The sequence below is a fragment of the Ambystoma mexicanum genome, chromosome 1p (assembly GCF_040938575.1).
Source record: "Ambystoma mexicanum isolate Mex_15411 chromosome 1p, UKY_AmexF1_1, whole genome shotgun sequence".
Lineage (NCBI taxonomy): Eukaryota > Metazoa > Chordata > Amphibia > Caudata > Ambystomatidae > Ambystoma > Ambystoma mexicanum.
The window spans coordinates 802843568-802858317 of record NC_090921.1 but is presented as its reverse complement, the minus strand read 5'-3'; positions in this window follow the sequence as shown (position 1 = coordinate 802858317).

The following is a 14750-nucleotide window of genomic DNA, read 5'->3' as shown; positions in this document are numbered from 1 at the left end:
TTTTTAGGCCCAGTTTCTCCTCGGGTTTTTAAATCGCCCTTTTTCTTTTGCTATTTTGCCATCACTAATTTGAGTGTTTTCTTCTACTTGACGTTTTGTGTTATTTGTTGGAGCTGGAGCTGTTTTTCCGATTGGGCACTTCTTTCACATCTTAAACATTCCAAGGAGGGTCTATCTCTTTATTGACGTAAATGCACACACACAATTGCAATCAACTTTAAATATAGGATTAATGATGTATTATTAGTTAATGCATAATCATAGCTTAAAATCTCAACAAAATGTTATTTCCCATGTAACATAAGCATACGTGGCTGCAAGAACAAGCCATCACTATATTACTGAAGGCTGATCCTAATGCGTAGCATATTCGGAACTGAGACAATACAGCAATGGTGAGCAGTGCTGAAGTGCTGGTCTAAGAAGGGTAAAGCTATTGTGCTTTTCTGTATAGGACAGGCAGACTGGATACACTGAACCCAGCTATCTACAATCAAGACCACAGATGTATTTTGTGGCACTTTTAAGAGCTTTAACAGGCATTGTTATTTTCCAATTTGATAATACACAATTTATCGACCTCAAGAGGAAGAAGGGCTGGGTCAGCATTGACAGGACCTGAACTTGGCAGTATAAAGGCTGGCACTTGTCATGGCATTTCTTATTAACGTTACACCTGTTATTAGAGCGCCTTAATAGCTTTAATGCAGCGTTTTTATTGATAAAGCACTGGAGGGGACAGGAAAGGGCAGTGGGAAGATGTCATAAGAAAACTTTCTGTTTGACATGACAGTGGATCAGAGGACATACTGTAATCTGGATAGGTAGGCCAGCAAGTTAAAAGCTTGGTTCTATGCGATATGTCTGCATATTGAATACGGAACACAAACAATACCGGTTTTTTTCGGTCGATTTTGTGCTGCCCTCAATATACCGAAATTTTACATGAAATGATCCCCAACCCACCACTCGTTCCTTCCCCCACCCCACTTCCCTCCCACACTGGCACCTTTTTTGTCATGATCCCCCTTTACCTCCCTCTTCCGCCCTTCGCTAAAAGGCATTCAAACACGCACACACAGTTACCTGCTCCCTGCCCAAAAATTACTCACATACACACACCCAGACACACACACACAGCACTCGCAAAAATCTAAACACTTACTTAGACCCCTCCGCCGTGCCTGTCCGTCGCAGGGGCTGGCAGTTCGATTTAGAAAGACTGCGTTTTTTCTGAATCGGTCTTTGAAGAAATCGGTTTTTATCAAATCAAGGCATTACCAAAAGCTGTGGCTGTGTGAGTGTGTATATGTATTTTTAAGGAGAAATGATTGCATTTTTGCATCAACAATTCCAAGCAAAGGGTCAGAACAATGGCATAGTATTAAATGGCCATTCCTTTAAGCGTTACTGCTGTGACTCGATTGTAGAGCTTTTCTTAGACGTCAAGTAGTCAGACAACTCACCGAGGTTGTCCTCCCATCAACCCATGAATTGTTTAAAGAAAGAAAATATCTACTCCTTACAAAGTGGTAGAGAGGTATCCGAGACATTAACAGTGCATGCTCCCAGCTTTCTGTGCATTACATATTCCTAGGCATCTATTCTGAACGGGTGCAGAGAAATGCGAGGCAAAGCCAGGCATTAAAAGGCACATCCAGTTTGTGACTGCAGTGTGTGCGTGGACATGTCCCCTCCCCACCCAGATTTGCCCGATTGTGCCTGGGTCAGTAAAAGGGCCTCGGATGCTCACATTCGACATCCTCTTTGTCAGTAGCCCCACCCTTTTCTACCCAAGTGAAATTGCACCAACATTTACCAACACTTGTACAATCAACCCAGTCCCCCTTCCACTAGACTACTGGGATATCCTGGCTTGCAGGAAAGGGGATCAGAAGCATTACATACCCTGTAAGAAGCACTATTTTAAAAGTATGCTTGGCCACCTGCGTGGTGCAGGTTCTGCACCCTCTTTGCCTTCCAGCTCCCTGTTCATCATTCTGCCGCTTGCTGGTTGTGTTTTTCACCACTATTTTTCTTCAGTGTTTGGCCTCTGTCATTGAATGACTGCTTCCAGCCTTTGTTCCTCTTTTCTGTCTAAGAAGTTTACACCCTAGTTTAATCGTTTCTGCTCGTTTCAGTCAATGTTCTCCGATGCTGACCTGAGTTGCCATTGCATTAAATATCTCCGACCTGAGCCTTCCATATCTCACTGGACTCTCCACAGTACCATTTTTATTGTTGTTGCTGTACAATAGGCAGATGGCTGTCATATGATATATGATATGATAGGTTATTTATAAGGTGCTTAATACCCAGAGGTTTCTAAGCGCGGACCCGGGGATCAAAACCATGTTTCTCCGTGCCGTCGAGCTCCCAAGGCGAGCATGTTGTCGCTGAGCTATCCTCCTGAGACCTGGCTTCTGGCTTTGTTGCTGCCCGGCATCTGCTTGTCATAGAAGCTCAGATGCAGAGTAGGCATGCAAAGCCTCACGTGTGTACCCCAATATCATTTAGTATCCGCTGAACAGATAATAATAATAATAATAATTTGGCATTTATATAGCGCTACAAACCCTCAGGTATCTGAGCGGTGCTTATTATTACCCACGATGTGTGGTGCTCATGTGCTATGATGTTATGTGCTTTCCAGCAACAATTAGGTTTGGGCGCTCGAAGCAGTTGCTTGGTCAATATCAGATCCACTCCTTAAACCGAGTAAACTGAGGTGCATGCTTTGCCTAAAATCAGCATGTTTCTCTTTCCCTCCCCGCCCGTGATACTGTGATATCATCAAGGTTTAATACCACTGATCGTCAGCCAAAGGAACTTTCAAACGTCTCTAGCCAATTGTCCTGTTAGGGCAAAGGCTACCAGGAAGGCCCCGGGACACTCCTAGAATCGAACAAAAGGGCCTGCACTGCTAATGCTCCAGAGTGGAATAAACCGGGGCTAAAAAAGCAAGCAAGCATCCCTCAGGCACTAAGTAGCATAAGCCATTCACAATCCACCACTTAACCACACACTCTATCCACCCCAAACACACCGTACTCTCCCACTGTTTAAAAACCACTAACTTGAATCTCTCATCCAAAGCATCACCATCTTGGCAGACACCACCTCCACCTTCTGCCCTTATAGGACCATGCCAGAAGCCCTAAATCAATCACTCAAAGTCAACAAACACAGACTACCAACATAGAAAACAAACGAGCCAAAATGATCTTATATGCAGAAACTGAACAAGTAAAGGTCCATATGCAGATATGAACAATTCTTATTCCAAACACATTCTAACTGGGACTTAAAAATCCCTTTAACAAATAAGGAAATCCCCCTCACCAAAACCAATCACTACCAAAACACTATCTCGAAATCAAAAGTTGAAAGATCACGTTTCAAAGAAGTGGAATCCTTTTTGATGCCACCCATTCACACACCATAAATGAATATGTTGCCACAAATACATTATAATTAACAAGATTAACAAACTTCAATATCACTTAAAATAAAAAGGTGTATTCTCTATTTCCTCCATGCAACATACCCAAGTTTACCTTTTTCAACGCCCAACACTTGCAGAAATCCTTTAATATCCTACTAGCCTTCAAATCAACTAGCTACAAAGGCAATAGTCCCCCATCCGGCCCAGCTTGTATTTAAGATATTTTCATTGATCTATGGTTGCATGAGTAGAGAAAAGTAATCAAGTGTCATGGCCCCACCAAATAAAATAAGGAAATGAAACGGCAAGTTTCATGATTGATCACACCGCCTCCAACTGTGAAACTTCAAATACTATCTCAATTCTTAATCCTGCTAGATCTCAAAGTTTAGAAATCCCAAACTAAAAATATAATCCGAGGTCCCAGAAATCTATGTTGGGGAGGATGAGAAGAAAAGTTCAAAACGTGCAAAAAAAATAAAAATTGGAGATATACAAATCATTATCTTAAAATGTCAACATAAATAAATATGAAGCTCCCGTTCAAACTCCAAGCCCCACCCCTTCTCCTGAGGGACCTTACCAGGCAGACATCTGCAGCCTATCAAAGGACCATCTCCTACCAGATCCGACCAATTTGCCCATTGACTCTCACAGGATATAGGTCATCACCCCACCACCCTCAATACCATGCAGACTCGAGAAAGGACAGTGTAGCCAATCCCTGCATGAAGGTGATTCTCTGGCCTGCCTATGAAGGAAGCCTTCACCCCTGCCCCTCCAATTCTCTTTTTGCTTCTAAATAGAACCATCTTCTTTACAGATGGGCTTACATCCATAAACAAGATGTGCTCCGCTCCATAACCTCACCTGTTTTGCATTTAAACAGTGCCTTCATGGTAGTGTTTATCATGGTGCTCGTAATGTGTTTCAGAGAGGGCATTTCACCCGCAATCCAGGGCAAAGCGACCTCTATGCAATACATGGAGAGCAAAGGGGGGCAGGGCATGCCGGGCCAGCACAGAAGGAGATGCTTTGAGAAGTAGTGTTGAGTGCGGAAGGGGCTAGGGGGGTGGAGGGCTTGGGGGAAAGGTACAACGGTGTCCCCCAGAGCGAGGACTGGAGATGGGCGGGGGATCTGGCGCTTCCATTTATCCATTCTCCAACTCCCATTGTGCAAAAGACCCGGGCACTGAGGGGTGCAAATTGGATTCATTTTGCAACCTTAACATGGGATGGTTTCTCATAGTCTGAGACTGCAATATAATCATCATAGTGCCCCCTTTCTTCTTATTAGTCTCTAACCTATATATGCATTGGATGATGGGGGTGTCGGCTTCCCTTCCCGGGACCACCAAGTCTGGCAGAAAGGTTTCGACTTCAGGCCATAGGGCCTCCACCAAGTCTGCACCCGGAAGGAACAGGAGTCACAGGTACACCCCCCACCTGATGTTGTCATGGGAGGCAACATGGCATTCAAGCACAACAAACTCATCAACATGGTCCTTAGATTCATCCTGTGCACACATAGGACCCTCAGCGGTATAAAGACACAGTTCCACAGTGGTAAGGCACAGTTTCACTCAAGTGATTAACTGCTCCATATTTGCTACACTGGCATCCATTTCCTTGATCTTATTTTCCACGGAGCGTATGGCTTTCTCCAGATTGCCAAACTTCTGTGTCAAATAGGGTCAAAAAGGCAGTGAGGGACTTAATGAGGGCCTGCTCGCTTTAGTGCATTCACCCTCTCCGGGGGTGTACACTTCCATTTGATTTGCACTCCTCTTAGTTTTAGAAAATTCCATTGTTCTCATATTCCCTCTCTGCCACGACAGCTGAGCTCTACAAAAATGCTTTTGTAATGTAGAAAAAGAGATCTGTAAAGATCCCAACCACGTTCAATCCGCATTATAATCACTGGGGAGTCAAAAAATCTAACAGGTGCCCAGATTTGTGTTGGTCACAATTCACTGGTGTGGCCACAAAGATGGTGGTGCATACATACCTTCAGCAGACTTATATTGCAGGGCGCTGCCGCTGGGTTGTAAACACAGCCTCTCAGATAGCCCGCAGCCGGCAACACCTCATCTTTTCATACACAAAGATGCCGGTGGTCCTGGTTAAACCACGCAGCTCAACCAGAATGCTCCCATGTGGAGCGACGTCCCCCCACCTTCAAGCACTCTACCCTGCCACCTTGGTCTATAGCTCCTGCAGATGTTACGAGGGTGCATCTCAACGAGACTCAATTTCTCAACCACAAGACCGCCTCTAATAGGATCCATAAGCCGATGTGCTCTTTCAGGGTTCCTTCTCTGTCTCCTCTTCTCTGGCATGGACTGATGGGCTTGGGCTGTGATAGCATAGTTCTGGAGATCACAAAGATTGCGGCCATCTTGGAGCCTGGTTGTCTCAGCCCTTCCATAGACTCTCGTTTTAATTCATGAAGATCATAATGGGATCTGTAGTTCAGTGGACTAATGCATCCACTACTAGGCCCTGTGTTAGACCTCATGGTCACAGGTTTGAATCCCGGAAGGTCCACTCAGCCAGTCATCCTTCTGAGGTCGATAAAATGAGTACCAATACGCTGGGTAACAATAAACATCTGTTATCTGTCCATAGCGCCAGGATACACCTCCATGAGTGAACATGCACTCTACAAATGCAACCGTTCTAATATGTTATGTCAAGACACATAAAAAGCCATTATCCCCTCATCCCATTCCCAACAAATGAGGTGGTTCCCCTCTGTGACAGGTTTTATAGCAAGCAAAACTAGAAAATGGCATGAAACCACTTACCACATCTAATGGGAGGAAAACTCCTCCCCCTCCCTGCCGGTCGGATAAGCATCCTGTTTTGGTTCCTATCTCCAGATACAGGTGTTGTATGTTGTAGGCGCCCGCTGTCTAATCCCACAAGGCAGACCCTCGCCTTGCCGGAAGGACACACCATAAAATGCCCCTGTTGCTGGACCAGCACTTGTCCTTCGCCAGTTCCCTAAAGTCCCTGTGAGTGATCCCGGAAGCTGTAGGAAGACACGGAGAACCCGGAAGACTCAAGTCTGATAGTTTCTAGCTTGTCTGGGCTTTCTCCAGAGAGGGGGAACGCCTGCCAGGCATCTGTAACTGCCTGTTCCCCCACCGACACTCGACTCCATGCTGATGGAGGGCCTGGAAAAACTGATTATGGCCACAGTGGAGGAGGCCTTTGACAGGAGATTTCCTCCTGCTCCTCAGAGGTCACTCTCTTCTCCTCCACTGCCTGAAGCAACACTGGATTCAGTACCCCCCAGAGATTACCTGCCCCAATGTAGCTGATTTGGCAGAGCACGAAGGGTAGTATACCCTAGTAAAATTCCTCAAAAGGAGAAAGAAATGAGGAGGTGGCAGCACATTTACTGACGAATCTGATGGATATTAAGGCTCCCTCTTCTCCCCTACCAGAGACGCCTACAGCCACTCCTTAACCACCAAGGCCCTTCCGAACCCTGTGCTGCCTGAGATTTGGAGTTTCGATAAGAGGCTTGTTTGCATCCCATTGATCTCACCTCCTTCCCACATAGTGCTTGTGGGGCAGGCCCCTCGAATTTGTGGGCAGGAGGCTCTGTTGATCCAGTGGCCTTCGGGTTTCTGTTTGCTTTCTCTCTCTTTCCTCTCTTACCCAGATTCCTCCTATGGGAGAATGCATCTGCAGCTCTGGTAGCACCAGCCTTGCAGAGCAGAGTGTGGTTCCCTTTGAACCTAGAGTTGGCCTCAGAGTCTCCCTTGTCGTTTCCCACATACCCCTGCCATCTGAAGCTTCCACTTCCTCCCCAGTTTTCTCTTCTCTCACTTCATCTAAGTTGTGGCGGTTGAATAAGAGGGTCCCAGTTATGTCCCAGGCCTTAGCGATGGGCATTCAAGGAAAACGTATTATAAACATTGGAAGTCGTTTTCAGCCTTGTGCGCTGTGAAGAGGCCTTGCCCACCCCTGCTCATTTTGGAGTTCCTAATAGAAGGCTTCGACCCTAGGTTGGCGGTGTCTTCTCTTTCTCAGAGCCCAGGTGGTGGGTATTGGAACCTACAGAGATCCTTGGCGTGACATTGGAGAGGTTAAGGTTTTTTGCTGCCCGACCTCTGAAATCCTTGCACGGTCTACACCGGCTATTTGGCCTCCTTACACCTCATGGGATCTCCCCTTAGTCCTCTCCCACTTGGCATTATCACTCTTTGAGCCCATGGAGTCAGTGGACTTGAAATTCCTTCAAGACAACCTTTTTATTGGCCATTACTTCTGCTATTTGCTTGGGGAATTGGGAGCCCTGCTGTGTGTTCCTCCTTACCTTCGTTTCCTTCCTGAGGGTCTGGCCCTTCTTTCCTCCCCTGATTCTCATCCTAAAGTCCTCTCCTCCTTTCATCTAAACAAAGATCTGGTGCTGTCGACTGTTCAGGTGAAGGGGTAGCTGGAAGAAGATCCGACCCTTACCTTCCTGAATGTGGGTCAGACGGTCCAGATTTACCTGTACAGGACAGCCTCCTTCATGAAAGGTAACTGTCTTCTCGGTTTCCACAATCAGTCGCTGGGTCAGACTGACCAGTGTAAGATTCAGTCACATCTCCCCAGGTGGGGAGCCTGTCCCTGTGAGGCTAGGGAGGTGAGCTGCTGTGCAATACCCTCCCTAGGGGTAGAGGCAAGCAGGAATTCACCAGGAGAGACTCCCCCCTGTAAGTGATTTCAATCCGGCACTTCACCTAAGTCAATGCCTAGAGTGTAATGCACAACTGAAACCCTTATTTATTTATGTCTAAAAGTTATTTTATTCTGAATGATGTACCACTTATATCACGCCCCTCGCCTGGAACCCCCCCGCACCCCTCCCCCCCGTTCACACTGAACCAGGAATCATGCTGGTTTGCAAAGTTAAAATATTTATTTAGGTAGTTACAATATAATCACACTATGTTTAATGGGTATACAATAATCACCAATGTTGTGAGGTAACACTAAGCAATCTCTTTAATCATAAGGAGTAATAGTGAGCAAAATAATTCAGCACAGAAATAATATTTTTGTGTATGTTCAGAACAAATAGCAGTATGGTTACTATTTCTCCCTGCATACCCCTCAGCCCCCCAATATGCAATGTAAAGAGATATGAAGAGAGAGAGCAGGTATTCAGGAATGCAGAATTCAAGCAAGATGTCAATCCCAATTTCCCCCCAGCAACACGAGAAAAACAGAGTTGATTGGCAAACTGTCAAAATTGTTTTTTAAGTTATCTGGAGAATGGATTGGGTAAAACACTAAATGTGGCTTAAATCACTGAAATTGTTTAAATTCTAATGGGAGCCGCTTTAGATAGTTACAGACAAACACTAGCAATGATTTGATACTAATAAGCAATGTGAAAACTTAAAATTGAGGTCGGATGAAATCAAAAGCTGTTTTACACGTGATAGAAATTTCCTAAAACAAAATTTGCAACAAACTTTTCCGTGCGTGGTAATCGCGATTGTGGGAAAACTAGATGGATTTGAGATACGGTTTTTGGTTCTATGGAAAGTGGATGTGAGCTACAAGCAGAAGTTGAAATTTCGTTTCTAGCATGAACATTGAGAAAGTTAAGGACGTTTCTGAAATAGGCGCAAGAAAGGGAAAACAGGGAAACTCTTTCAAAAGACAAACTGGATTTCTTTACACTAGGGAATGACTGTGAAGAAGCAAATACCACACGGGAGCACAGCCACTGGATCAGGGCGACTGCCTGCCGAGGAGCTTGCCTTCTTCAGATGAAATATATTAGTGCAAAGATATTTTTAACAATACTAGTACAGAAGGAAGATAGTAGGGATAAGATATAGAATTCAGGCAATTCAAAAAGATTTCTAACAATATCATGTTCTAAATACAAGAGAGGATGGGTTTAGATAGGGATTGACTATGGATAGTACATATGCTAGTGACACAGTCCTATTCTATGGATACTCACTATATATGTTTGAACAGATCCGTCAGGAATTCTGGCCCGTCAGGATCAGGGATTCTGCTCAGAAATTCTGCTGGGCACACCGGACGGGACAGGCAGCAAGGCGCTCTGGTCTGCACGACACAGCACGACTGGACTGGGTCTGCAATGGCTCTCTGGTCACAGAACAGCACGGCACAACTGGATTGGGTCTTTTGATTCTGGTAATAATTCTTTAGCAGGACAGCAGTTACAGCACAGTCCAGCTGTTTCTTTTGTTCCCCTTAGGTTTCTGGGGTGAATTCTGGTTTCTGGAATTTTGAGGCCTAGCTGAAAATGGTTCAGCTATAGAATGGGCCTTTCTGCTTGCCAAGTTTCTGGAGTCTGGACTAAGGAATATGTCAAGTTCTCTCGCAGGGTGCTCCGCCAGAAATCAGTTAATGGGTGAATCTCTGTGTGTCCTAAATCCTCAGCTGTCTCTATTTATGCGTATAATAAGGGGGTGTGTATGCTGGCCTACCCTAAGCGCGCCCCCTAGGCAGGCTATTGGCTAGAGTCTCCTCTCTCCCTTGATTGGAGGAGAAAACAGGGTGTCACCATGATGGAGTTGGTTTTATGAGTCAGAGAATCCTCCCCTTGGTCCCTTGAACATAAAATCTACTTTTAGTACAATAGATATTTACAAATGTGCAACCTTTCTAACAATAACATACATAGATCACATATTTCGTGGAGCAGATACTCTTCGAAGCCCCGTAGCTGTAGGATCTTGGGTCTGCTTTTGTCAGAATTCTGCCCTTTTTGTCCAGAACACATGGTCCAATTTCGGAGCAAATTTCCACAAATGTGTGCATTGTATATGGGCATAAGCGTGTGAAGTTTCATGCTTTTGACATAAATACATTTGCTGCAAAACCATAATTTCCACTATTACTCCCCCGAACATAGCACAGAGTTCTGGTGCCTCTTAAAATATGAAGCCAAAAATTAGATTCACAAGTCCGGGGTTTACATATTGTTCACAATTTTACACAGTAAATTATCAGTCTTTTAAAAAATGTGCTTTTTGTCCTTGGTTGTCTGTCCCCACCTCCTTCCTCTTCTTGCAGCTCAGGAGCAATCTCCTCCCAGTTCCTTCAAGCAGAGGCCATTTACGATCCTTCGTAATTAGCATCTCCTTGAGCTGGAGGAAGTCCATTGTCCCCTTCCCACAGCAGCCCAAGTTCTCCTCCCACCTCTTAATCATCAAATAGGTGTGAAATCCTGGTGGAGAGAGCAGAAGGGAGGTGCCTGGCCCCTGTGGGGGAAGTTGTTATACTAGTTTGGTGGCTTTGTGTCCAGCTTAAATTCAATGTCATTTTGTTACATTTTTTCTTGGTTTAAAACAAACTTGCAATTCCCAAACAAGCAGCTAGAACACTGATTCCCAATGCTAAACCGTGGGATTTAAATAGTTACAACCTAGGTTACTCTCAATAACAGGCCACTTAGATTTCAGATATTAGATTTCAGTGGCACAAGTTCACAGTTTTAATGCAGGCTTTTGAAAACAGTCATTCAGGCGGCTGAGAGTACTGCGCCCAGATTTTGACAGATCCCCCTGGCATGCAAACCTTTGCTGTGGGTGTTTTGATGCCAACTTCAGTTTTCCAGGATATTGCAATTTCACAATGATTTCTTGAATTCAGTAAATTGTGACACCCAGCAAGAATATTAGATGTTTGTGGTTGTTTTGTACCGGCATTCTGTAGTTTCAGCAACCAATAAAAAGATTTAAATGCAAGATTTTTGGATTTCTTTCAGCAAGCACTGCTTTTCCCTCTGTGCTCCATTTTTACTTGCTGTGCAGACCAGTGACATGTTTCCGGAGTGAGATCAGAAGCCACCCTGACCAAGAGAGATGAGTTTCCCGTCTTGCAGACAAGCCCGGTGATGCTAACCCCAAGGCAACAAGGTAACGGGGACAGTGGGAGACCCGGGAGGGACAATGAACATAACGAGTATATGAATCATACTCGTCCCAGTAATCATGATGATAAGAAATTAAGTGCCAATCATTACTGGCACAATCGTACTCATCCCAGTAATCATGAAGAGAAGGAGGTAAGCATGAATCATTACTGGTGCAATCATACTCATCCTAGTAACTGTGAAGAGAGGAAGTCAAGGGCAAACCATTACTGGCATAGCCTTACTCATCCCAGTGATAACGAAGAGTGGAAATTAAGTGAGAATCATTCTTTGTACAATCATACTCGTCCCAGTTGTATTGAAGAGTGGAAACCAAGTGAGGATAATTCCTAGAAGCTTAATAAGGGATAGTGTAAATAATGTGAGAAACCTGTTGAAAGTGTGGCTAACCGTCTCCGCCAGCAAAGAGAGTGGACATTGTATCAAGAAAGAACAATAAAGAGATTAAGTCGAGAGAAAGAACGGCAGAATGGAAAAACAAGGTGTCCAGGAAACATTAGAAAAAAGGTGAAGAATCCTATTTCTGAACTAAATGAAATATCAAAGTAATTGCTAAGAACTATTTAAGATTCAACTACTGAAGTGACTTTGCTGAGAAGCAACACACTGGAGAAGGGAGTAATTCTCCTGTACCTTGGTTCTTTTGTGAATACTGGTAGGGACAGACTAGACTAGATTTGGAAGGAGGACAGTTTTCCTTTGAAAACTCAATGACGACTGATGAGTTGTCTAGGTAGGGAAACCCCACATTTTAGGGATAGTTAGGAGTTATATCTTTTCATTTCTTATGATAAAAGCTGTTCAAATGGAAGAAACTCGCCTTTAACCTTCTTCTTAACTGCCACATAGTTCTGTTGTTATGAACTTGCAGGTTCCCCCCCAAAGGGATTCTGGGTAGGTCCACCCGGTTAATGCTCACTGGCCAGGCTTCCTTTTAGGGCATTTCAATTGGGGACATGTGTCGGGCAGCCACATGGGCTTCTCCTTTCACATTTGTATGACACTACAGGCTGGTCTAACCCTGTACCTGCTCAGCCAAGGCAACCACAATCAATGGCAAGTGCAGGCGCTTTGTCATTGCTGCAACTCTTCACCAGTTAAGGAAGCTATCTAGGACACAGCCAGTATGTGTGACTTCTTTATTTCCTTTTAGTTCATCTTTATACAGTAATAGCTCTCTGTCCTCACCCCTCACACCAACCACTGTACTACTTGCCTTGCATTCTCTTCTAGTGTTCTCTGTTCGCATTCCACACCCATAACATTCCCTCTGCTGACATTCCTAACACTTGTGAGGAGGCCCCCTTTCTTCTAAAGGACTTTATTACTGTGTTCACTTTCCATATTCTAATATTACTCAACTAGAGTTGTACTGACGAGTGTGAATGGTTCAGTTAGCCCCCCTCTAGAGTTCCATATGAGCATGAGTTGACCCTCCTAGGATTGACGATGCATTGGTCCTAGGAGGCATGAAGATTTGTTTGGTCTCCTGGTCAGATAGACTATTTGTCTGTCCTGGGCTTGAAGATGCGCTGGCACTCTTGCCCTTGAAGACAAAGATAGGCCCTTTCAGGGGCCAGAAACTGATGATGTGATGCTTAGGCAGGGCCAGAAACCGAAGAGAGGTACCACACATCCTGGTGTTGAGAGTTAAACCAGTCAAGTTGGTTTACCCAGGGTAATGCACTCGCCTTTCCACTACGCCTCTCTACTTTTGATGGGCTAGTTATTAGGTTAAGATGTACAACCAGGCGCCAGCTAGCATACTTCCTAACACACACAGGCATTCTTCCACGGTATTTACCTTATTTTCAGGGTCCACCTTCTGCATTTCTTCCTTCCTCCACCTCCCTTTTCTTCCTCAGTACCTCTCCCAAAATGTTCCTCCATCGGTGGTCCTCATCTTCCTACACCAATTTTATCTGTACCTTTCAAGCTGTTCTCCAAGTAATTTCCTCCTTTCTTTTGTGTCTCACCTTCCATCTCTGTACTTTTCCCCCTTGCTAGTTTTCCCCTCTTCAAGCTGCTATCCCATTTCCCTTCTTTTAACACATCTTAACCTCTCTACCATCCACCATCCACCTCTCTTTAAGTCACACTCTCCTTCCACTCCCTTCGACCTCCTTCTTCTTCTTTTACTCCGCTCATTACTGCAACACTTATTTCCAAACTCCCATACTAGACCTTGACCCAAGCCTCCCTGTACAGTCCTACCCCTTTTGAAACTGAAAAAGGAAGGGAGTTAATGAATGTACCCAAGTCCTTGTGTGTACGTGACAAAGTGATTGGCTCTTCTGAGTAACTCATTATCTTCAGATCTAGTGGTTTGTATCAGTTATAAATTGTCAGCTGCCAACTTGAAGCCAAGCAGCGCTGTCATGGTAGCTGCCTGACACCACCATGGTGCCTCCTGCAGGCAGCTGCACAATAACTCTGCCAACCTTGAACCTCCTCATCTGCCAACCTCATTGCATACGCTCAAGCTCAAGTAGGTCTTTTTCACAGTCCATCCACCAGACTGTGTCTTCAAGTGTACTTTTTGTTGGATCAAAGACGATACCCACAGAACCTTTGACCTTCTAATGCAGAGTTGTTCATTCTTCAAAACTCTACCAGGTCTTGATTACAGACTGATACCTGGCAAAGGAGAAAATGGATAGGGTAGACACCTTGGGAATACCTTATATACTGGCTATTATCTTTCTAAAGGTACGCCCTCCACCCCGAGGTTTTTCATATCTCCATTCCTATATGTCCACCTAGAACCATGGTCACAGTTCTCTCCTTTTTTTATTCTGTCACTCAGTTCATTGTTGTACTCACTATGTAATTCTTTTCATTGACAGTTTCATATTTTCAGTCATTTATATTCGATGAGTGTTTATATTGCTAAAGGAGGCCTTATTTTCATTTATTATATGACTCGAGTTATAAGTTCTTGGTTCTTACATATTTATCATATTCAAGATTTATTATAACCATTTAATTGGACCAAAGTGTAAGATATCTTATCCATTGGTATAATTATGGATCTATGTGTTCTAATTGCCTCCTCTCCACCCCTTCCACAATCCAATATGGCCTGACCCCAACCCACCATCTACCTTTGGTGGTATAAAACATTTTAAGAAATTGAGGGGTTGGAGGGGTTTCAACCAGTTTGAGGGAGGGTTGACCAAAATAAATAAACCTATAATTATACTGTTAACTGGTGTTATATTCACTAATATTTTTAATAAAAATCTACACAACTTTAAAAAAGAATAACAAACATTAGCTTAAAGAAATAATAGACTGGGTAATGGAAGTGTTTTTATTATGACAAGTGCTTACACTGTAAAGCAACAAATAGTACATATACATGTGTAGACTGGATACATA